At 38.9% G+C, this 27,317-nt stretch overlaps 1 protein-coding gene across 5 annotated transcripts in view; it reads left to right on the plus strand.

Annotated features, from left to right (window-relative positions):
- Nucleotides 1-27,317, plus strand: part of LOC113551996 (zinc finger homeobox protein 4) — a 103,054-nt gene that overhangs the window by 3,254 nt on the left and 72,483 nt on the right. For 2 of the 5 annotated variants that reach the window (XM_026954632.1, XM_026954631.1), the window contains exon 1: nucleotides 25,178-25,513. The exons of 1 other annotated variant lie outside the window; for it this stretch is intronic. The gene's annotated coding sequence lies outside the window, so the exon portion shown is untranslated. Of the gene's footprint in view, nucleotides 1-844; nucleotides 1,069-25,175; nucleotides 25,514-27,317 lie in introns of those variants that run through there. 2 more of the 5 variants (XM_026954629.1, XM_026954627.1) reach the window with 2 other exon arrangements.

A 27,317-nucleotide genomic window follows, 5' to 3' on the forward strand; every position in this document is an offset into this window, starting at 1 on the left:
AGGCGGTGGCGGGGCGCACGTCGTTCCCCGGCATTAGCATATATTCCACCCCTCCGCGCGACGAACGCCGCTCCGATGCCGCCGCCTCCGCCCTCCGCGTCCACGACCCCGCGGGCCAACGGTTTGTCGGGTTCTAGTGCGCGTGCACGGCCGCCTCCTCCTCATCCTCCTCCACGCAACAACTCCGCCGCCACTTACTACTCCTCCTCCTACTACTACATACACCATACGACTCGGCGACGACGACGACGACGACGACGACGACTGCCCTGCTATGTATACATGTTCGGAGGACGCGGCGGGGCCACCGTCGCCCTTATATCACCTCATCGCCATCCCCACCACAAGAAGACGCTTAATTATACGAAGCGGGCGCGGGGGCGAACAACCAACACCGCCGCCGCTGTGCCACCCCTACGGATGACGGCGCGCGCGAGGGGGTCGGGCGCGCGGAAAGCGTGCGTGGCGGCAGCGGCGGCGGCCCCTTTTCCCGCATGCAAAACAGAAGCGTCCCGGCGCTGCCGCAGGCTCACGCGCGCTCTCCAGCAAAAAAATAATCGCGCGGCTCCGACAGTTCCAAATAACCATTCGCTCTGTGATAATATACGGTCTGTGTAGTTCCTCAAATTATTATTATTATTATTACTATTATTATTATTATTATTATTATTATTAAATATAATTCTTATTATAATTTTTTTCATCATTTTTTTATTTTCATTCGAGTACATATTATTTTGTCGCGTTTTTCTCGTCTTGGACTATTATTATTATTTTTCCGCGAACAATCTCTTATTGTGTATTATTTATGATAAATTAAATTTTTTTTTTTTAATGACCACGCTCGGTGTCACGGCCACGACGGCCGCCGTCGGTGATGGACAGTGTTTGAATTTTCGTCCGCGAAACGCCGCCGGCAATAACGACGTGTAACGAGATAAATAAAAAAAAAAAAATATATATACTTAGACATTTTCCGCGAGTGAACTCCGGCCAGCGCGGAATATATTCCCGTCGGGCCGACGTCGTTCGCGGTCCCGTCGCAGTCGGACACTACTGACTATCATTGTGAGTACTATATAATACAACGCAAACATATTTTTCACGCTCGTTGAACATTTTATTTATTATTTTGTTTTATTTTATTTATTTATTTATTTTTTTTTTTTTTTTTGGTTTTCCACTATTTATTTTTGCCACAAATTTTTTTCACCGTGACTAAAAAACGTCCGTTTACTATATTTGTCACGCCTACTCCGTTCTGTTTTAATTGTCGACTGATATCCACTTTCGCGAATGATATAATCGACATCAAGTTAATTTATAGTTTTGAATTATTCCGTTTTTCTTTCTTTGATACATAATTATACGATATTGAAATATGACCTAAGCTTATAGGTACTTTTTTAAGACTGTGTGCATAGTTCGTTTAAATATTTTGTTTTAATTTTAAATTTTAATGGTTATATTTAAAAAAAAAGTATTTATCAATTGTAGTTTGTCCATAGACATTTATTAATATATCCATTAAACACCGGTGGGTCGTTCGCCCGGTTTTTTGCTCAATCCTATATTTGTAAGACCAGTAAACCAGTGTCGTTACCGTAAATGTCTGTTATTATGCAATGACTATGCGGTCTCAATTAACAAGCCATATTATTTTATATAATTAAAGCCGTTCCTACATAATTATTATTGCTCGATCTCGTGGTAAATTGACTTTTAAGTTCTCCTTGAAAATATATATATATGTATAGTGTCTGTTACATACGTTGTTGGTTGTTCTCAACATCCGATGTTACAAAACCAGATTTTTTTTAATACAAGTTTATTATTCATTATTATGATTGGTGTCCCATTTTTCGGAAATTACAGCAGCTGCAGTATAGTGTAATAATTATCTACAGACCTTAATAATTGTTAGACTACGTGAAAATATGAAATCCTAGTCATAGCGTGCGTGGTTCGGTGTTGGCACCCTTGTGTTCTCTCATCTAAGCACGTTTCCACCCTCGTATATTTAGACACCACCGCTGTTGCCTCCACCTCCTCCCGCTATGGGTCTCCGGGGTTTTTCTTAGTTAGTTCGCGCTAATCCTATTAACCGATATCGATTTTTTTCCCCGCACATTACATAATGACGCGCGTGAGTATATATATATATATATATATATATATGCGTTTGAGAGTGTGTTGTGCCAGAGTGAATTTGGCAACGAGGCAGTTGGTTTTTAAAAAGGGGAAAAATATATAATATATCATATTATCTAAAACTCATCGGTTTTGCAATAACTCAACTATAATGTGTGTGTGTGTATATATTATATAATATTGTGTTGTATCAAGTAAAAAAGTGCAGTCTCGCGCGCGTGAGTGTTTGTGTCTAGTGTATAGATCAGTAGTCACGCGGATAAAATCCTGCAGCTATATGGCTAGGTAAGACTTTAAGATGAATCCATTACTAACGCGCAAGGCATAAAATATATCTGGCAAACTTATTTAATATAAACGGTTAGAGAAGAGCGTAGGAAATGAAAAAAAAAATAAATAAATAAAAGGAAAAGCTGTTGTAAAACTATTGATTATTCACCGCTCCCTAGCCCGTTTCCCTCCGTTTCCCTATCGCGAGCGCGTATATATATACGCATATGTGTGTGTAAATTTATGCGTGTGTGTGTGTGTATATGTGTGTGCATGTGGCTGATGAACCGCGTGTTTGGTAGACGCATTCTTTTTTCCTTTTCTTGTTTCTTTTCCACCCCCGTACACACACGCATACACACACACACACACACACACACACACATACGCTGCAAACCGTAACCTCCTCTACTACTACCACCACCACCATCACCACCACTGTAGCCCGCTCGCATTGTCGCCCGATGTTATTATCCGTTTTCGCCTCGGCTACTCATGAAACTTTAAGTCCGGTGTTATTACAAATGATACACACACGCGCTGATTAGCTTTTTCTCTCTATCCGATTTATTATATATCACGTTATGTATGTGTGTGTGTGTGTGTTGTATATGTGGGATTTTCGCCCCAAAAGGGTGTATCACACATATATACGTACATCATTAATCATATATGTATATATATATAAAGCGCGTAGTGGTTAGGCATGCTCGTGGTTCGCGCAAGAAAAGATAATGTTTCTTTTGGATAAATTAATATTTATATATATATATATGTAGGTATATCATCGTTAGGGCGGTGAGTCGGCGGCGAAACACTCGCGGTTTTCTTCGAGGCTATTCAATTGGTGGGTGCTTAATACTAACCGCGGCCGTCGTAAGGATTTCGGGGGTAAAATCAAAAGCGCTTCGCTGTTATAAAAACCACTATTTCGTATAAAAACCTAATCCACACCCTATCTGGGTTTTCGTCCTCAATTCTTGGATCGTAAAATCGTTTATGTCCCTCGGCGCGTACGTAACGGATTTACATGGCCAGGACTTATATAAATCATGACTTTTGAAGATCGAGTCGCGCAGTAGGCGAGAGAGGGGGAGAAAAAAAATTTCTCAAACCGTTTAGGACTTTTACTGTTGGCGACCGGCTGACGGCGCTCTAAAAACCGCCGTCCTCGTCCGCCAGTCATATGCGTACACTATACAATATACACTATAAGTCTATAACTATATAATAATATGCTGGCGTTTGTGCGTCTCAAAACGTTATTCGTCTCTTAGCATTATTATTATTATTATATTTTTCCAGGCCGAAATAAACATTTGTGAGCGCAGTGGTTAACGACCGCAATGACCTTTTCGGAAGTATCGAAATCATGTCACGATGTATAATAATATAATAATATAAAATAGTGTGTATATAGGATATATAATATAATGATGTATTATTATGACGTACCTACAACCGTTTACTGGATAACAAATTTATCGTTTTGCAACCGCCGTACCGGTGACACTATACGATAATATAAATAGTCGGTTATATAATCATAATTTTATATATTATATATTTATAACATCAAGTCGATTAGTACTTTTTTTTTTTTAGAAATCTGTTTTACGGATATTATACGATAGTGACACGCGTTTAAACATGTGTACTACGTATAGAGGTGTGTATTTTTTGTTTCCTGGTCAATTCTTCAACCGTGAAATTAAAGACTATAAATGGCTTTCGGTGCGCTCCCGGGATGGTCCGTGCGTTTGTCGCTCCCTCGGCCGCTTGTTTTTCGTACTTTTTTACACGAAAATTACCGGAAAACACGCGTGCTGGTTGTGACGATTTTACACACGTTAGTGTAGGTATATAGTATATACATACCGTTTCTACGTTCTGCCTACGTACCAAAACATACGGTAGGCGTATCGTATATGTGTATATAGATGGATTTGTGGGCTCGTGAGTTTCGGTTTGGATTTATTTTTACACAATTCGATTTCAAATCCAAGTATTATAGCAAATGAGTTATTAATATTTCATAAATCGTCGGCAACAACATATTACGAATTTCACGTATTTTGGTTTATTTCGTTATATTATGTTATTTACACAAAACCAATGTTTTCCTTATGTATAGTTGTATAATACTAGTGCCTACACTGATTGCGCATTATTAAATCGCATTAAAAAAAACTTATTTATGATGTACTAGGAAATGTATACGCGCGTATTCCCGCAACGCATGCAATGTAGTAGCAGCAGTTGTAGTAGTAGCAACACAAACGTACCTATAAATCAATAGGTACTGTAAAAATATATAACATAATATTATTAGTGTACCGCGGACTACTATAAGTATTCGATTCTCCATAGGTGGTTCATTTAAACCCGAAATGATTACTTGATCGATGCTAATAAAAATAACTTTTTCCGAGGTCGAAAGTAGAAAGTTAATAACACGTTTCGTCCGTTTCAACCCCATGGCCGCCTCGAACGTGGCGTATATACAACCCGGTTTACAGGGTAGATGTGTATATTTGTATACATATATAAACTCAGTCAGTCATGCAACCGTTTGGTTGTCAGAAACAACGGTGCAATTACGGTGGATAAGTCGCACTTCAGACTGTTTTAAGGGAAGGCGTTTCGCTATTACCATAACCTTTTTCGGATTTTACAGCGACGGAAATTCTACTACAACAAGTGTCGTCTCGCGAATGACGATATAATGAAAAATAAAACGCGTCCAAATTTGTCATCGTCGTCTATGGTCGAAACGGTAACGGATCCTATGTTTACGATGAAACGACGTCGCGTTGTCTTTTTGTCTCTCGGGGTGTGGCGCATATCATTATCGTAAACATACAAAAACACTACGACGAGCAACGGGTTAACGCGTGTAATCGTATGTAACGATTTGTAATTTATGCGTTCTCGGGGAATGACGACGACGACCTCTGGTAAAACGGAGCGAGCGAGGACCCACGATTCGCGCGTTTGGCTCGTGTCCAACGCTGTGCCATATGAACGGACGCTGGCCGTGTTTGTAATATGTAAAATGCAAAAATTGAAAGAGAAAAAAATCGATTCGCAATTTGTTTCGAGTTTTATTTATTTTTGCCGCCGACGTCGCGGGGGTGTCAAGGTCGGCGGCGGCATCGTCGTCGTCGTCGTCGTCGTAGTCGGGAAGATGATGCGGTCGGTGAACCGTGAAATCAGCTGTTTGGTCACCCCTTCGCCCATACCCCTCTCGCGCCCGTTGTCCGGTGCAGTCAGGGGTGGCGGCGCTGACGGAGAAGTGTGTTGTTGCGTTCCCACGTAGTACACGATACACTCACACACACATACATACACATAAACATCCGATGCACCTCGTGCACTGACCTACATAATACTATAATTTTTCCTCGCCAGCTTTGTACAATATCAAAATTGATGGATAGTTTCTTTTCACGAAATGTACCGTAATGCCGAGAAACAAAACGTTTTTAGGTAAGAAACATTTTGTCGTTATACTGTCATATCTAAGTCTTCATCGATTAATATAGGCTAGTCCTACTAGAGTCTAATACCATAAAAAATATCAAAACTCTCATAAGCGAGTGTAAAAATAGCCATCGCGCATAATAATATAATAACGCTCATTTTATTAGTTGTATCGTTCACCCCCGGAAAAACAAATGTCCTCAAGTGCCGCGGCTGCCGCGTTTGTTTGGTCGTATGTATTAGCGCCTTGCGTCCGCGGGACCTTTGCGGCGGCCTGCTGAATGCCGTACACCGCCGCCCCGTTCAAATGCCGTTCACGCAAAAACGCGACACTCGTGCGAGTCGTGCTGCGGTGTCGAAAGGGAAACACGACCCCTCTCCGATCACCATACGCTTCTAATTATTTCGACGACGTGAGTTCTGGCCCGTACGTTAATTATAATTATTACCGCGGCGTACAACACAATTCTTCGTCTTAAAAATAGCAATTCAAACAACATGCCTTCTGTTATAATTATTTTTTATTTTTTCTTTGAATCTAATTTTAAAACACTTAGATCGCTTTCCGTCGCCCAGATAGCTTATAGTTTTAGTGTGTATCGTCGACCTCCGCAAATCGCGCATACTCGCACCGGATCATTTCGATTACACGTGTATTGTTCTTCCGATCCTCAGTTTTATCAGTGTTTGTTTGTGAACGATTAGTTTCTAACTCGGCATCCATTAAAAAATAATAATAAATATACATCACTCATATTTCAAACGATATGCACTCAAATAATATTGATTCGGTGAAAAGTTTTACCGAAATCCATTCGTTTCAATATCGAGAAGATGATTCATAACTGTGCAGTGTTTCGGAGCTGTGTTAAAAGTGCGCGTTAGTAGTTACGAATTATTTTTTCGTTTGGACGATATATTACGGAACGTTTTCACATTAATTAAATACCGGTAAATACGCCCAACTCTAACACGTCCTTAAGTTATTTCAAAATTAAATATTTTAAGCAAACTGCCTACTTCCGGGGCCCCAGCTATCGGCATTTCCGTCTAATTGCCTTTGAAACCTACGCTTAGTATATTTTCGCAAACACGTGCTGAGCCATATGCCCATTTTGCGTCGTGTTGCACAATTGTGACGTCCGAACTTACGTAAGTTGTTTACAATACTCACATAACACGGCGTAGACCTCTTTTAAGCTTTTCTCCAAACCATAATAAGGCACGACTATATGTGTATATATTATAATACACATATATATGTACCTACTGTCTTGTACAATTTGCATATTATAAAAATATTCATACCTACACGGGAGAAGCTGTGTAATCGGAGAAACGCATAACGGTGGTCCGGGATATTGTGGGGAGGAGGAGGGAGATATCTACTCCCTCGACGTGCCCTCACAATATAATTCCCCGTGGCGTGTGCATTAGATTTGCATACACTTATAAAGCCTTTGGCACGTTCTGTTTTTTTATTTCATAAATATTTTGCAGTCCATAATAATGATATGATCGTGTGCCCCGGTACCACCTCGGCGTATGGGGTAGTGTGTAGTCATGGAGTTTGGTATGTGCGGTGCGCGAGCCGTGTACACCTTATTAACATCACGTGGAACATTGTATTTGAATGGGCCATATAGCGGCGGCGGCCCCCCCGCACGCGTTTATGCAAAACGCTATTTTTTCGAACGAATTTGAATTTCAAATGTCACGCGCATGTGTGCTATAGGTGGGCACACGCGCGGGCAATCCTAAGCGGATAGGGATCCGCTGCACCGACGGCGGCGGCGGTAGCGGTGACACACGATTCGAAAATCCGCGTGCTTGCCACGGTAATAATTACTGTTACCGTGATAGGGAGAGTCCGTCGCAGATTATCGTTTAGACGAGAATAATTTTTATCTATATATATATATAATGCTATTAAATTAAATTATAATACAAATGTATATTATTATGTGTATATATAATCGCGCAAACTGGTTTCAAAGTTCTTTGTGAGCAACACATAAATCATCATCGTCGTCGTCGTCGTCGCGTACACAGAATAATTGTGGCAACGGCGGCTGTGGCGGTAGGTGTGCGCGGCGGAGGTAGTCCATTAATGGTCAGCGAAGACGAAACGATAATATTTTTTGTCATTTCAATAAATCGGGTTGCCCCCACTCCACACTAGATAGTAAGAAAAAATAATAATAACCGGTTATACCGATTACCTTCGCTTCCTCCTACGCGCCGGCGACTTATTCGCGGTAGATTTGATTTTAATCAAATTTCCCCCCCTCCCCCCAACTACTATATTACAATATATTACGAAAATACTCACGTATAGTCGCGTTACTGATTTTTATATTACTACTGCAGATGTCCCTGTGTTACGCGCCCATACTATAGTACGAGTAGTCGGACAGTATTATAATCGTATTACGTAACGGAAACGGAATCGGAGAATAATATAATAATAGTAATAATTTTATCGACAATAACGCGGATAACTATATAATAGAACGAAAAAACGGTTATGCTCGCGATTTCGCGAATTCGATAGTCGTCGTTCTCTCCTGCTCTCCTCGCGCCATAAAGACGGCGACACAACCTAGCCATACATCGAGTGAGAAAATTATTATGCAAATTATGCACGGGGGAAATATTGTCATATTGTTTATTGTTAATGGGACCTGCGGGTTGGTTTCGCCGTCACCGTATATATTATATGTGTGCTCATGTATGTGAGCGTGTGCAATATAATTCCGGTGATTGTGGCCGCAGCGGCAACGTCTCGACGACGACAATTTTAAGAGGAGGGTGCGCACGGGTCCCCTTCAGTGAGCAGGTCTGAAGTGATGCGCGACGATTTCGCAAATTCTACGGCTTCCGACCGGCACCACCCCACCTTGTTCCTGCGTTCCGTCGGCGGTGTGCGTGTCGTGTACACGGCTGCGAAAAATTTATGGTTGACAATTAACCGTTTATTAAAAAATAAAGAAAAGAAAATCTCCTCGTATACATATAAATCGCACATAGATGTATATATGAGAATATAATGGGTAAAAGATATTGACGCGCGCGCGCACACACACACACGCGCGTCCCCTCGAGTCGTAAATAATACACACGTAACCCGTCCAGTTACAGTATTGCCGTGTAAAAAGGGTTACATCGTGTTAAACGATTCACAATTGGAACGGTTATTATTCGCCCCAGAAACGACGATATACCTGTGTCCCACATATATATATGTATATGATATGAGCTGACGGCCCCGCGACGACATGCGTTTCAATATTTCATATTATTATATATATATACGCGTACCCATCTACCTGCAGTGCACATAATATTATTATTATAGACATCGTAACTCTATAATATATAGTTATAATAACCGACGACGGCGGCTGTAATCGAAATCGGAGTCGTTGTCGGGTCCGGACGGCAAAAATGCGCGTTTGTCGATAGTTTTACAGATTTCGGTTATAGCCGATGTTACATAACAATACGAATAATAATAATAATAATACGTTGTAGCGTTGTTCCCCTCTTCGGATGACGATACGCGTGTAATTTGCATCGACGGAGGTTGCAATTACATTATTATCGACTATTTTTTTTTTTTTTTATTATTTGTCATTTAGATTTCTCTGTTATTCGATCGCCATCAGCTGACTTTTTTTCTGATACTAATTAAACTGCATTACTTTCATTACGTTTAATATATTAAACACACTCGTTAGCATATAGCGCGTTGTGATTTACACGTTTTTTTTCTCAACTTCTCTTTATTATATACACTTAGCTGTAATATAATATTATTAAAAAGGTCATTATTTCCATAATCGTGGACGACGACCGCTCTCTCCTTTTCCCATTTTTTATACGATTTCGGTGATTGTACAGTGTTTTTCTTAACGAAAACAATTGGCAAAATATTCGGTTTTCTATGCTCGTACAAAAAAACGTGTTCCGTCACAACCATATATTATAATTATTTCGTTTTGGTCGACTTTATAATAATGACTATGTTTAAGTATAATATGATAATATGATAATGCATCACTGTTTCTCCTTGCAACGTATATTATCATATTTTATTAATTACTATCTAACCAAAATATTTAAATTCGCCCTGTCTGCAACGTTCGATTACAATAATCATTATTGCTCGCAGCTGCATATTATCTTTAACCGATTTTTGTGGAAACACAAAAGTGCGTCTATGTATAGGATCCGCTTTGAAAAATACATAATAATATTATAAGCTATGTGTATGATTTCGAATATTGTTAGTAATTTGCGGTCGATACGTGAACACATAATAAATATTACTGTATAGTGTATAGATGTCCGTGCTGCAGGTCTACCGGGCGGCGTTCTCACGATAACGACTGTTTGAATTGTAGGTACGTGCAGGGTCATTGTGGATGGAAAAAAATGCATTTGGATATTATTATATTACATTATGTATCATTATATTATTGTGTGTGCTGCGTATGGGTCGTCCGGTGTGTTGTTGTGTGTCCGAAAACCGCGGGACGTACCTATATTATATAAATGCGATGAACATTCCGACCGGTGGTGTCGTCTCACGCGGCATAAATCCCTAATGAATCGACCCTGACGGTCAGGTGAACCCCTGCAGAAGCCTCGGGTCCTACACGTATACAGAGTGATGATGATGGCGCTCGTCCGGTGTCGTTTTCTCGGTGTAAACCTATAAAACTGCGTTTATTAGAATCAGAAAATAAAACAACCTACCTAATGAATATCACTGGCGTGTGTGTAGGTATATAGCGTTTTCAGTTTTTTACTTCTGCCTTGAATATACACACACGCACACAAATGTATACAAAAGCGTGTGTAGTCTGTCGGTACATTATACTATGTTACTATACATTTACATATACAGCGTTCGGCGAGAAAAATTTACGAGTGTTATTCTAAATATTCGACAATAATCGTGTATATTAAACATTGTAATGGTGTTAAAATGTTAATGAATAACGTTTTATTGGTTTTATTGTAATTAACGTATATTAAAGTAAGGACGATAATATAATATAATATCTGTTATATTATGCGTGGCTGCTGCGTGGTATCCATTTCGTTTTTGAATTTCCAATACCGTTCTAGATTAGAAATTAATATTTATCCGATCTCTTCGTTATTTTTATCGTCCGTGATGGCATTCGAATAGTTGGCAAACGTTGACATTTATTGCGCACACAATTTACAAACATACCTATATTACACGCATGCATATACAATATTATTATGCGCGCGCACGCATATTTTCTATTAATATTTAAAAAAATTTAATGACTCGGACGATTGAATAAAAATTAAAAATTAACTTCCCGAGCGTCCTTTGTGTTGCAAAACACGCGGAATTGTAAACCGTCCGGATGAACTCGCAGCATGTTATGCGGTCGGCGGTCCAATTATTGTCGCTGTAATATTATTATTATACATGCAGGTATTACTTATAAATTATAATATTATTGACCGCGGGCGTCGCGAGTCTCCTACCATCGGCGTCGTCACTCGAAACGCTCTGTATGATATTATACTGCATCCTACAATATATGTACATCACTATATCTGGATGACGTGTTTCGATGCGGTCGCCGCGCCGCCGGTTTTACCTGAACGGAAACAAACGAAATAATACATAATATAATATAATACATATTTTTTTTTCCTCCAATACTCTTCCAATATCACGTTGTATTATGTGCGCATTGTATACGCACAAGACACACGCCCTCTCTTCCACGTGAATTATCGGTGTCCCTGGATTCGTGTCAAACCGAAACGTATTCATCTAATAATGGATTACCATTATTACGGACGGTTTATTTTTTTCCCGTCCGATCACATCATATTCACATTCCCGGCCCATGTGTACGATTACATATAATTATTTCAAATTTCCATCTATGGTGGTGAGCATGTGTCGTCGCATTATGTGTTTTTGTATTTAGTGTAATTTTTACGTTGCCTAGGTAAAAACCAAAAAAAAAGAGAGGAAAAAATGTTTAATTAACCGGTATTGGAATTGTGTGTGGGTGCGGTGAGACGCGTGAGGGAGGGGGCGGCGTCCTTTACTTTAATTGCCTGTAATCACACACCTCCCATTATTATACACTACGAATTATTGCAGAGACAAAACAGTTAGTGTAATAACGTGCCCTATTGCTATCACGGCAGCCATAATATTTCGCGCGTTGCCCCGACACACATATTGTATACACACCAACACACAGGAAACCGCATTCTGCTTTTTCTCCAATAGCACGCAGTAATAAGTATTATAATGATAAAAAAAAATAAAAATAAAAATAAAATAATAATTATCGTAACAGCGTAATTATGATGATAATAATAAAAATAGTTATTCTAATTCCAAAATAATAATAATAATAATAAAAAAAACGCCAACAAAACTACGCGTATCCGAAAGTAATTAACTGTCTCAATTATTATTTTTTCTGCCGCCGAACACGTAAAGTAGTTATTAACCATCATTATGTCGTTCAAAAACATATTTTTTTTAATATTAATTTCGTCACTACAAATATCTATACACACATAGGTATATATTTTCATGTATCTATTTTATAGTGGCGGTTGGATAGCTATACGTTACATTTTTTTTTCATTTATCGACACAGATCTTCGCAAGGTAATAATTATCATTGTACGATTGGGTGGCGATAAAAAATGCACAGTAGAACTGTCTAAAATTTCCTACCACCTGTACGCCTGTATGCGTATGCGTGTGGCTATCGACGATCACTGATGTAGGTATCTATAGTAATGTTAATTATTAAAATTATTGACGTGCAAACTTACGTAAACACTTAAATATTGTGGGTGTTTAAGTTGTATTGTACACTCGACCACTGGGAGTTTTTTTCAAACAAAATGTTATAGGTATAGCAGGTAGGTACTACAAGCGTACACGTTTCAAGTGATATTTCAACACATTTTTCATTTAATCTTGCAGAACACGCTCGTTTTTTCCGACCGCTGCATTTATAACTGCACACTCGAAATTAAATCATAAAAGAAAATAATAATAATAATAACAATAAAAATAGATTTTGTTTTTTATAAATTCCGTTTACACGTTATTTTTTCTCGGCGACGACAATGCATCTTATTGCATTATTAATAAGTTTACCGCAAACTGATGGTTAGCCGGTGTGTCGGAGGCATTCAGATTTTGGTGTTTCGAAAATAAGTCGTTGTAGCACAATATAAAGCGAGAAACAAACGGCAATTATAATTTAATGTTATAATGTATAGTCTCCTGCTATATAGTAGACGTAAGAAGCAGTTGAGAGCATCAGAAGCAGATTAAACACATACCACAAACGTTTGCCAACCGAACAAGAGCGCACGCACGCGCGCGCGCGTGTGTGGGAGAGAAATAGACATATTTGTATATTGGGTCGAGGGGTGCGAGAGAGAGTGTGGAGATGAGTGTGTACGAGAGGGTGAGAGGAGACATCTTGCTCGACAAAGAGATTATGCGAATAAATCATCGTTTCGGTCGTTTCCCGAGACCAGTTTTATTTCTGGTGTGTCCGGCAATAACAATTAAACACACACAAAATATATATACATATGTATAATCTCTTAGCGCACACATAAATATATGCACATTTAAATAAATTAATATCACATATGTGTGTATACTGTATACACGAACAACAATCGTAATAATAAGAGTAAATTATATTTTATTAACTCATTTGGCGTTCCTTCAAACTTCTCCGAATCCTTATAAATAATAATAATAATAATAATAATAATAAAAAACACTCTTTGGGTTGGGCTCCGACACTGAATTCCACTGCAGTCACCGTGTGCGATATTTAAATAAATAAATAAATATATATATTAATACTTATAAAACGTTGTCGAACCCACGCTATTTCGGGTTTTTTTTTCTATTTATTTTTTTATTTTAATTCAAATTAATGACCGTTTCTTTGACACACTTGTCCCCTGAATGCACGCACATGTATATATATTATATTGGCCCCCGTTGTCTCCTATACGGTTTTTAATTAATTCGCATATTTCATTAGAAAACCAACCGCCGCGGCGAGTTCATTAAACAACACAACGCGCGCGCTAAGAAGAAAACGTCCCCGGCTAATTAACGCGTGAGCCCGGTCGCCGGGGCCAAAAAATCTTTTTAAATATAGAACCGACACGTTTATTTATTATTATTATTATTATTTTCACTTTAACGAGTCTGTTTGAATTCACGATTAAAAAGCCGAATCCCGGGCACTCCGAGTTAAATCGCTTGTTGTTAACGCGTTCTATGACTATCGGTAATAATATCACCGGTACAATTGCTATATTCTGTATACCGCGATAATCATAAAAGAACAAATCGTGCGAACGAGGCAGTTTTTTTTTTTAGTTTAGTATACTCGGTACAACCGCACTCGTCGTTTACGATGTTGTATAGTTGGTACGTACATTGATATCGATGGAAACGTCGTTAAAAACGTGAAACGATTGTCGTATACGCAATCGGGTCTATATGATGTATACATTTTAAGTGTTATTATTATTGTTGTTAATTTGTATGATTATGATTTCCGTTTTACTTTATATATTATACATTTTTATCGTGCGGATGACTCAGAATCTGTTCTCTTCCATTCTTGTCTCATCACCGCGAAAACAGTCGTGTTCGGTTCGTGTGTAAGTCGAGAATTACAGTATGTTATGACAAAATCATGTGTTGCAAGTTGCAGTTGTTTATTGTTACACTAGGCGACCGCGATTGCCGTTCGAATCGTTGACGACCCACCACAAACGGAGTGACCGAAAATTAAGTATTCTATTAATGCGTTTATTTTATAACCGGCCCATAAAGTACAACGAAATACGACTGCGGTAGGGAGGTGGAATCTAAAGAAAGAAAAAATATATACACATAATAATAATAATAATAAAAATTAGAATGTATATAAGGTGCTTGTACGTTATATGCGAGAAACCGTTTTTTTGTCTCTTTCTCTGCTGTACTGTTTCCGTCTCTTTCTTGCTCCTTCGTACACGGTAATCCTGTCTGTGTTGCATGCGTGCGCTCCACGGCTTTCACGGATACCTATTTTATATATCAAAACAAGATTTCTCCGTGTGCGACCTCCTCCCCCTCCCGTGGTACATCTTGGACTCTGTTCGCGCAAAAATACATTGATTTCAAATTAGCGACGACTACACACTATATTATTATACGCACTCACACCAACGTCGTGAGTGTACTTTTATGTATGTGTATGTGTGTGTAGAAAATAAAGAAAAAACTGTTAATTATCACTTCGACATTATATTAATACACCTATATATATACAACCCCGACCGACGGACGACAACGCCCACGTCCTCGACGGTCGCCGACTCCGCACATTATGAGATTATCTTTTAGTGGGTGTGTACGTTGTGCGTACATTTACGTGCAATAATACTAATGTGACGGTTTTTGGATGGGCAGGGAAACATACAAAGGGGGCGAGAGAGTGTGAGAGAGTTGATAAATAGGCAAAAATAATAAATTAATGGCGCCCATTGGGGTTGACGTTATGTGTGTGTTCACTCGGCGACGTGTCAACTGTCTTTAAAAGGCTCGTATTGTTCTCAATTAACCGGACACAGGTACGTAAACGACAACAATGCGATGACCGTCGCTTTTATATATATAATATATATGTGACGCGCCACTAGATCCACACTTCTTCTTTGGCCGTTCGTATTTTTTTCCTTTTTCTCGTCCGATAAATCTTAAATAATGGATTTCGGCCCACGGAATATATATATATATATATATATATATATATATATATATATATATATATATATTGTTTTCTCTTGTATATTATTCTCGCGCATATAACCTATTTCATAGACGCCATTACCTTATTTCAATCCCATTGAACGGCATCGTGATGTCTTAACCCCGCAGCGTGCGTAAAATGCATGAAATACTTACTTCAATAACTTCAAACTATACATTGATTCAATCCGACGTTTGTGCGTTTAATACAATATAATGCGGTCGCCACTGCAGCAGGTAACAATAAAAGACGAATACCCAAAATCGTCGGCTTTTCTTGATTTTCAAACTTTCATTTTTCGATATTATTTTTTATCGTTTACAGTGTATTCACCCGTTTATCTATAGTATATTATTATAATGTCTTGCATACGCCATGGGCCAACAATTTGTATACAAACATTTAAAATCGTTTCGGAATACGTTCTAATCCGTTTGTTCTGACGCGTACCAATTATACGTATATGTAAATATTATAATATAATATTATTATATTCATCGTATAGTCGCACAATATTAAATATAATAAGTCGTTACTCTTTATTATTCAACGGGATCCGTGTACTTCAGTCGCCCACTCTTACTCATTATTCATTAGACACGCGACCGTTGAAAAAGTTCCAAAGTGAATAAGGACAATGAGAAGGTGGAAGAAGTTGCGATGTGCGTGCATAAACGATCGTTTTAGGTGAACGATTGTAGATATAAGGCTGTCATAAACTGCACGAAATCGCTTTGAAATCAAAAACCGTTCGGATTTGAATTTACCTCTATAGGAAAAAAGGATAAATCAAAAGATTTATTTGGATAGATTTTTCGCATCCTACTTTAGGACCATCGCCGACGCCGCTGCCGTGAACTTTACCTAATACTAGTATTCTATGTACATTCGAGCTTTTTAAGTGATCAATTTTTCAAGATTTTTACACATTTTAACTTCCAATGGGAAATATATATATATATGTGTTTATATTTTTGTTTTACTCCACGCTTGGGCAGTTTTATTTATTTATACGGAGAAATGTTGTACGCCGGAGAAATAAAAACGTATCGCCAAAAGCCGTATTTGCAGCGCCTCGTCTGTCGATCGCGTGGAGCTTTTTCGGAGAACATATGCCCCCCCACCGCCGTTCTTCTTTGGCTCTTTCTCCATCTTACTCGTATACGTGCTATATGTATGGGAATTTTTCCTATAAAACTGTTCTCCTCATATAAGAAATAATAATAAAAAAAAATATAATTTATATATGTATAATGTAAGTATGTATGCGAACAAGAAGGTATGCCTTTTCCCGACGTCTACTTATTCTTATGGAAATCTCCCTTTTTTCTTTGCTACCGCTCTCTCCCGCGCACAGCCGTCTTTTCATTCTTTTTCTCCCTTTTTTTTTTTGTCTTTTTCATACATGTTAAGTTTCTCCGCTCCCGTTTTTCATTATTACGTGTTCTTTCAGTTTCCCGCATTCAGACTAATGTATATGTATGGGTGCCCATTTCCATTAAAACTTTTCCCCGTCGCGCCGCTGCTAACCATCTATTCCCCTTCACCATATCATCCCCCACCTCGGTGCTCCGAACATCCGTGAACCCGTCACATCCGCGGCTACTATTTTCAAGACGTACGTATTTTATTAATGCTCACCCGCTACTCACCCTCTCCCCATTAGACGACCGTTGAATTATTAAACCGTTTTCGTTTTTCCTTTATACGCTCCCGTCCGGCTTTTGCGGACCGCTGCGTCCGTACATAAAAGCGGTACTTTAGCTCGTGCGTGTATATATTATAATATTAGATATAGGTATAGGTATAGCTGCGGTTATGTTGTCCGCTGTCACAACAATTAGGCCAGCCCCGAGGAGATTATTGTTATTATTATCAATAATAATATTTTAACATGTATTATATACCTATTATACATTATAGTGGAACTCACGTATACATGAAATAATAATAATGATTCACGAACGCTAAGTGGTTTGTGTAATCGACTGCGGCAGATTGGACGCGTGCGCGCGTAAATAGAAAACGTCACGACGACGAATATGCCGGCGTGTGTTTTGCATTAACGTTAATTTATTATTATTATTATAATTTTTTTAATTATTATCATTTGACAGGTCTTTTGAGGATATTTTTTAGACGCGTTTTCCGAATACCACCGCCGCCTCGATTCTTTGAGCCCGCGCCGGTTTTTACGAGTCACAGACAAAATATCTTCGTGTACACGCGTACATTTCTTCGTTCTCCACTTTGTTTTTTTATTACCAACACCGAAACCCGTTTGCCCGCATTTTTTTTTCGTTTTAATGTCATCCGTGTTAATTGCCCCGCCAGCCACACTTTTGTGTCTGCAGTGTGGTGTCTGTCTGTGTGTATAAAGGTGCAAAAATATCGGCACGGTTGTATCGAGCGAACTAAGAGAGAAGAGAGAGAGAGAGAGAGAGAGAGAGAGAGAGACTGAGTGGGCAAGAGGAACAGAGACACTGAAACAGAGTGAAGAGAGAAAGGGAGTAGAAGAGAACCGAAAATCGTGTATATAAATGGTATCGGAATGATTTTTAATTAACAGTAGGACGGCGTATGTTTTTCTGTTATTTCTTTCTTTCGTATTTATTTTTTATCATTCTCTCCGGCTGCTCGGACAAAAGGGGCTTAATTAATTATATGATTGATCGGGCCATTAAGTACTAGCGTGGGCGACTCATCAATACCTATCTGATTTCGCGTCGCGCGCAATTTATAACCTCAATGACAACGCGGGTCTTGTGTTTCTTCTTCGGTTCAATTAACCCCGTCCGGGCCGCGCGAAGGTGATTAAAACCGACACTTTGGGTTGTCATTTCGATAGCGTCATTGCTGCCGCCGCGACCGTTGATGTCGTTTGTGGGAATATGAAAATTAAACGCTTCTTCTTTCTGTATAGTAGTCGATTATTTTATAATTATGTATATATATTTCTTTCGTTCATTATATATTTCATTAAGCATATCTGTCCGGCAAAATTCGCAGGCGGAATATTATTTCAACGATTTGTTCCACTGCCGCCACCGTCGCCTTTATTGTGTCTGGTAATGAAAACCATAGGAGGATAGTTGGTGGCCAACTGCTGACGGATGTCAAGTGCCCACTTACGTTTTGACGCGTTCGGCTGCCGGCCAAAGAATTATAGCTCATTTCTTTGCCCACATTATTACGATTTCGCTAACAAATTGTTTCCCGTATGCATTTCGTTTTCACGACGTGCAACGTTTTTAGGAACGCATTTTCTCATTCTCAATTTTTACAAAAATATTTTGTTATATTATATTACACGTACGTACAAAATCATGTTCGTTTTTACTGTTTTTTTTAAAAAAAAAAATTTAATTAACGCGTAAAAAAGTTTTTATTTATTTTCGAAATGTTTATATACTTTCTTAAATTTTTTTTTATTTTAATTTTATTACCTCTAAAAAAAAACTATTTAAAATCATTTTCAAGTTTATGGTTTTGTAAGTTTACAAATAAAATACAGTGTAACACATCGTTTGTTTGTATCTATACAAGTGCGTTTATTTTATAAAACATTTAAAATGCAAAAAATACTTGCGGTAAAACAGGTTTTTATTGCAGCTCTGCACATTATTTCTATGCGTATCAACGAAATAGTAAAGACGTTTTAATTCGATTATAATTTTTGTATCGGGATTAGTTTAAGTATTTACATCAAAATTTATTTCAAACGACGTACACGTAATAACTTGTTTCCATTTGATTTAAGCTATTTGTTATGGATCAGCAACTAGCAGTGGAATTTTTATCAATATTGAATAATAATAATAATAATAATAATAATAATAACACAAAGTCTCCATAAACTCATTTCAATTTTCTTCCGGACGATATTGGTCCGGTCCTTCAATTATACCGAAGAAGGACGAAAGAATGAGGTACAGATGGGTAGAGAAGATTTCACCCTAAAGACGTCCTTTCTCGATAATATTTAATATATTTAGGAATGCAACCCTACGAAAATATTGGGCTTAATGAAAAAATATATTACCCGATTTCTCATCCCCGGCATTTGCTCTGTTGAAATGGCCAAGAAGGGTTCTGAAGGATTTGTTTATATACAAATCGAAGGTCAAAAAAATGTCCAGTTTATAAAAGCTCATTTTTTAATAATCTTTTTTTCATGCCTATTTATGTTTATTTCGGAGAAAAAAAATGCTCCCCTCTTCGGTTTAAATTAATTTCTTTTTACACGATCGTTAAACATGAAATCCCACTAATTAATCGCTGAATAAAATCGCAATGGTCATTAAAAAAAAAAATCTCCCCCATTGCAAAATACTTTCCCCGTTTAAGATGTTAACAGGTTTTTTTTTTATTATTATCATTATTATTATTATTCGGTGGAAAAATACTAAACTAATTTTTTTTATTACATTAAACTTTTTCATTGTTGTTGTTTACATCGTCTTTTAATTGCTGTAATAAACACGAATTTCCAACGGTACGACAGTTTTCCCCCTCTGGGTATCAAGTGGTATTAAATTGCGCAAGCGGTTTTACAAGCACAATTAACGCAGCAACAGTTTACCGCCAAGAATGAATTAATTAAATTTCCATATTTTCCGTCTATATAATTTCGTGACTTAAAAGCCGCGTTATTTAACAGGACAGAAATAGGGGATTTTGTTGCTTCCCCTTGTCGGACGTTATTGCACTTAAGTGCACATGTGACACATAATATAATAATACAGTAAGGTATATTGGATTCGTGGTGTTTTGGTGGACTTGAGGAACAGAAAAAAAAAGAAGTCATTCGTCTTCCTTATAGTTTTTCATCGGTCCTGGAAAACGATCGAGATCCGCTCATCGTTTACCCGTATATGTTTTGTATACATATACCTAGTGCCTAATTCTTTACGCATATTAGGTATAGGTATACATATATATATATCGTATTAGAATCTCGTCTGCAAGAGGGTTTTTCCTAGCTTACATGTGCGACGAGCACAAGTGTGAACGTATAAATTGGCTAGACGGTTTATTTTTTTCCCCGTATAAACACGCAGTGCAAATAGGAAACATTGTACGATAGGATTTTCCGCTATTTACTACGGCACACCGCCACAACACTATTCTACGACCGTACTACTATACTGTTACTATTACTGCCGCTGTTGCTCTATATATGTATATATAAGTGTGTATGTGGGTATATACCACTAATACAGTAATACTATAGAACCGCACGACCGTGTTTATGTGCATTTGTGTGTGCGCTCACACCGAAGTCGTTACTTATATACGACCTATAAGCGCGCGTTGGTGCGAAAATTCCGGAAAAACCATCGACCGGCGCGGCAGTTTCCTCTCGTATACACACGCACGACCGTACACTGTAAGTTTCTCTGGTATATATGGTCGTTTTTAATTTCTGCGGGCGTCCGGGCAAAAACAACGGGCGGTCAATTAAACCCACCGCGCGTCTGTGCTTCCTCTTCTCGCATGCACACGCAGTGCTCACGTCGTCGCTTATATATAGAAGACCGTATGATCGGTAGGAGTGGGTTTGGGAGGAGGGGGGGGGGGGGGTTGCGGGGCGAGCGTGTTAGCGGCGGCATCGACGACGGGCGGATAGGCTGACGGGCGGGCGGTTAAATCGCCGGGGTACCAGGCGCCGGCCGGACAAACGACGCGGTCTTTAATGAGCTTTTGCGCGTTCATTCTGGCAACGCCGCCGCCACCGCGCCGACCGCCCGCCTTTGCATGAGTGTGTGTTATTCGTATATATATGACGGACGGTGGACTTGGGACGGCAGTGGCGGCGAGGAGGTAAGTTTTTCCCCACTCGGTTTAGGCTTTTAATTAATGGAAAAACCCGTGGTATGTGCTGGTGCGCGCGGAGGGAGGGAGAGGCGAATGGCGACTCTGAGATATGCCCGGGACCCGAAACGTAAGCATCCAATTTATCTAATTGTTGAAGACCTCGGCAGAGAACCGGACGGGGTACGGCGATGATCGGCGTAGTGGTATGGGAGGGGAAGACAGAGAAAAAGAAAATAAGGAAAAAAAAGAATAACCCCCGCACAGTATAAACCATCGTGTAAACTGCTGCAGCTCAGACTTGGGATGCGTGTGTGTAGTATTTTGCGCTCGCTCGCGTGTGCGTGTCGATGGGGAGGATGGTCGGAGAGAGCCGAGTGGGGGGGGGGCGGCGTTGGGTTAGGAAATGAAAAATAATGGCTGGACTCGGGTCAATATTAATAACGGTCGACCGTCGCTTAATTAATGTGTGTGTATATTTATATATATATATATATATATTATTTTATCGACGCGAAAGAAAATCATATATGACTGCCGCGTTTCGTCTTTCCGATATAATATGATGGGCTGTGACACGGCAGCGCGTCGTTTAATGTAGTCGTTCGAAACAAACACACAATTGTCTTACGAACGGCTTATGAACGACGACGAATTTGGATATCGTCACAACGACAACTCTATATACTTCTGCAGCGAGTTTACCGCGGTGTACAATGAGTACATAGTCGCACGTTCGTGTGTGCGCGGGCGTGTGATCGCGTGTGTATATGTTTAGTGGTCGAGCCCTTGACCTAGTCACAGGTGACGTCATCAGGGGCGCGAGTCCCCGCGGACTTCCATTCATCTGCCTTCGCGGCCGGCGGTCATCCCATTGAACAACTCCGTCGCGGTACGAATACACACACACACACACACACACACACACATATTGTACACACAACCCGGAAAGCCGGAAAAGGGTGTTTTTGTGTGATGTTTACGCGCGCGCGCGTGTGTGTGTGTGTTGTGTTGGTTTTATACGCACTTTGTAAAAGTCCGTCGCACTTGGTTTCCGCACACCACAAACTGCACGTGGGGGCAGTATATATATAGTTATATTTCTCCAACGTCCCGAGCGTGAACCCAGAACTGACAACAATATACGTATCCATATAATAATGTATTATATATCACGTGTTAACATAATATATTAACATGACAGTATTATGCACACACGCAATTCGCCACTTGCATGTGCAGCGGTAGTCAGATTGCAGTTGTGTACGCACGTCTCAGTTGCAGTTACTTGCATCGCATCTTTAAATAATACGAGTAACGAGTATAAAGTTTAATTTTAATTCGTTTTTCATCGATTTATGTCTCGGCACGATGCGATATATCTGCATCGACAGACCAATAAACTTTTGAACTGTTACTGTCATTTCGAAAGTGTTATAATAATGTTTCTACAGAACGTGTTCAAACAACGGTTTTTGGGCGTCCGAACATTTTTCGTAGGTTGACAATGTGGTAGTGAACCGTATTCTATGTATGTGTGATTTATAATATACCGGCAGTACATGTGCATATATAATATGTATGTATACATTTGTATATTATATAGATAAATCATTGAATCGTTATTCCGCCTAGTGTTATATTTGAAAACCACTGTGGTGGTATACCGTCTATTGTTGTAGGCGACGATTTGAAATGAACGTGTGTGGGTTGACAATGTGATTTTCAAAGAAATGTCAAAATTCGGTTTTTACCTGTGTGTGTGGTCAAAAACGATCGATAATATGATGACGGTACCTACATGTGTGAGCTGCTGCAACGTGTAATAATTCTTTGACGAACGAAATCCTTTTTAATACCACTGACATGACGTTGACTTATCGACGGTTTCGGTCGTACGAATTTATTTCTTTCTCACTATTCAACAACGTTTATATACATTATTATTATTATTGTGTATTACTTAAAAATCATATTGTACCGTGAAAAGATATTATTTTCATTTAACCAAAGCGTTTAGGTCCCGAAGCGAGTGACGTTAAAATCGACAATGACTCTTTTGTTGTTGCAGTATAACCGAGAGAAGCGTTCAGGCGGGATTCGTGCAAGGTGTTCTATATATATATATATTTATATAAAGTGTACAAATAGTCATTTCCGCCCTAACCTATTATTTATCGCCAACCAGTAACGCCGAGATAATTCTTTGAATCTGTCTCGAATTCGTTCTTTGTGTATGATCCTTCACTATACTAATCGATTTTTGGATTTTAAGGTGCGCCGTACCATAGGTACATGAATAAAATATGATGTGTATGCAATGCGACGACATAACACATAACACTATTGGTCGCGTATTTGTGTTTATGAACATTTTGTTAGATTTTCGGAAATTATTGTTATAGTTTTAAATCACGGTAGAGCCATACGTTTTGTGCGTCCTTAATCGAATGACAAACAAAGATGTGCCCAATCATAACAATATTGTGTTTCGGTTTTCGCGCGTCGGTTCGTCGGCGAGTGTGTGAGAGAGACCCTAGAGGTGACCGCGTGTAACCGGCAGTGCTATCTTTGGGTCGCGCCGTCAACTAGTGTCGTCCGCCGCCTGAACGCGCGCACAACGGGCTATATATTATATTCGAGGGCCAGTTGCACTGTTGTTAGCGTGTAAATGAATGATAATTCACAATGAAATAATTTTTTAATCTTCGTAATACAAAGGATGTCTAGTTGTGTGTACCGTAGCCACCGAGGATTTTTTGTACAGCATTCGGACGGGACGTGCGAGATTATAATGATATTATATATGGTAGTTATTTTACCAAGTCGATAATTCACATTTCATAGGTATATATTACAATATTAATTTACGTGCAGACATCATCAAAAGCGGAGCGCAAAAGAAACCCGCCGCCGACGCCTCGAGCACGATTAGCGAATCCGATATTATTATTTTATAATATTATATTTTTATCCGCCTCCGGGGTTCGCGTTATTCTCGTCGTTTCTTCCCTTCCGATTTTTTTTTCCTCATAATATTTTTTCGTATTTCGTTTTACGCATTTCTCCGATCGTAATTACTTTTGGTTTTCGGTCGCGCACACCCTTCCAAGGCGCGCACTCGACCCTCCACCACCGCGCCACTTGCCGGTGGTCCGTTCGGCCTCCGTCGTCTCCGTCGTCACCCTTCGGAGGACGCCGCCGCCGCCGCCCTCTCCCCTCCAACCCGCCGACGCTGCCGCCCCGCGCGACGACGGCGGCGGTTTGACGTGCCGCATGCAAAATATCCCCACCACCGAGCGCGCGAATGGGTGGGGACCGGTCGGGACTCCGCCCACCCGTGTCCATTGCAGGGGAACCGAACCGAGCGCACCGGCACGTCGCACACCAGTCTCCCGGCACAGAGCGCGCCCTCACGTACTGCTAGTGTCGAGTGATTTTTTATTTTCCATTTCAAACACCAGAACGCATTATTATTTTAAATTATTTTTTGTTTCGGCCGATTGTTGTACATAATTATGTTTATATAGTATATTAATATTCGTAAGTTTATTATCAATTATTATCGTATTCATAAAATTGTGTTTTTTAATTATATTTTTTTCGTATGCTAAACGTGTGTTTTTTTGTATCATAAATTATAATATTTTTTACCGTAAATCCGACGGTAAATATTATTAAATATTCGTTAATCCGTTTCGCCGTCATCGTGTGCGTTCGTCCGTCCGTAATAATTCAGTTCGTTCGTTACCGCCGCGACATTCTCAGTTTCGAGTAAATAAATGTCGGTTTACAACAAGTGTATTCGTGTGTGTGTTAGTTGATTCGTCGTAGAGTGATTATATCATACTCTGTCGTCGCATGATTTTTTTTACCCAGAGGATAGCAGAATTATCATTTTGGATGTCCAAACGACATGTTTAGAGGTATTTTTAACGACGCGAATTTTTTATAATTAATGTATTATAATATAATGTTTTCGATCGACATTCGTAATTCTTATGGATAGACGCGACGAATAGCATAAAGATATAACTCGTGAAGGATTTTTCGTGTATTTTTTGTTGTGTATTATTATAATGTTAGGTTGTCGACCAATTTTTTTTTTTAAATCGATTTCGTACATATTTCGTATATATTTTAAAACTGCGTTGCTTAATTACTTATTATTATTATTATTGATGATGTGTTGTATTATTTTCGTGTGCCTAAATAGGTAAAAAATAGGTTAAATAACCTATCTATAAAATCGATACGAACTGCGAGCTTAGTGTTGAGATGTATATGTGCAGTCGACGCTATTATACGTGTTTATTAATTATATAAGTGTAAATGGTAATTAGGCGCGTCGTTTTTCGGTCGGTTAAAAGTCCACGGTATGGTGTGTCGAGTGTACATAACATATGTACCTACGAATGAACGAAAACAAAGAGTTTGTGTCACCACGTGCTCGCGACATATCTAATAGCACTCACGCGCAATAATAATTTACGCGCGTTATCTGCAATCCACCGTGCGGAGGTGTATAGGTCGCCAGATAAATCAAAAATTTCGTGTGCGCCGGAAGTTTATATTTTATTTGTTTTTATTCTTAATTAAGTCATCGTTACATATTACGGCGTAAATACCTCTATTATTAATTAATAACAATTTTATTATTTTTTTTTACGTCGTACCTTATAATATTATATTTAGTCAATATGTTTGTTTTTTTATTATTGTATTATTGCCTGCTGCCGCGACAGCAGTAGTAATACCATTTATATTTATATTTGTCTCCCGCTACTTTGCATATTATAATATAGTCTCCTCGTGGACGAGACGCTCGTGCCGAACCAGTTTCACGAGAAATTCAAATGAGACAAAAATTCGAAGTCTATCCCCGGGTTTCGTGGTACAATATTATAATGAATATATTGACGCTGGGCCCCGCGCGCACGTGGATTGCTGCACCGGGGGGAACACCGCGCTTATGTAAATTTCTCGGGCACGTGACATAGTAGGTAATAGGTATATACCTATATATAATACTATAATAAATGAAATTTTACTCGACTTACGACAATGACATGTTTGGTATTTCTTTTCGTATTAAACAAATCCTACATGTATATAATATATTATTATTAATTATACTTTCGAAACGGGATTAATGTGCATGTTTTGGCCATTTCGAAGCTATAAGCAGGCGCTACGTACAAACCACGTCATGCAATAAAAATAATTGCGCAACACACGAGCCTCGCGTTTTAATCTTTATTAATTCCTTATAAATAAAAGCGCACACAAACGTTTCTCAGTAATGACTAATGAGTAATAAAGTATAATTACTGTGTTAAAAAAATAATAAATATATATAAAAAAATAATAATAAAATATACTCGTTTGTGTATGTGTATATATACACGTTTGTATGTATATACATATTTATTAAAACGTGTGTTAATTAATGAAGGAAGGAAAAATATGGGTTCCGAACGGCTTTGAAATTATTTATGTCGAATATTATATTTTATTCGCCTGTCGTGTTGTTTATCGCTCCGGGAACAAAACCGCGGTAATTACTATATACGCGCGGCGGCCGGCAGACTAACTAAAACTATAGTAATATATAATATGATTAATTGGACTCACGAATGTTTTTTAATTAATTAAACGCAATTAAAAACTTACAATAGGAAAGATCGTTTCTGGACAATCGAACCAGTCGGTGCGCGGCCAGGGCTCTTG

The sequence above is a fragment of the Rhopalosiphum maidis genome, chromosome 2 (genome assembly GCF_003676215.2).
Source record: "Rhopalosiphum maidis isolate BTI-1 chromosome 2, ASM367621v3, whole genome shotgun sequence".
NCBI lineage: Eukaryota > Metazoa > Arthropoda > Insecta > Hemiptera > Aphididae > Rhopalosiphum > Rhopalosiphum maidis.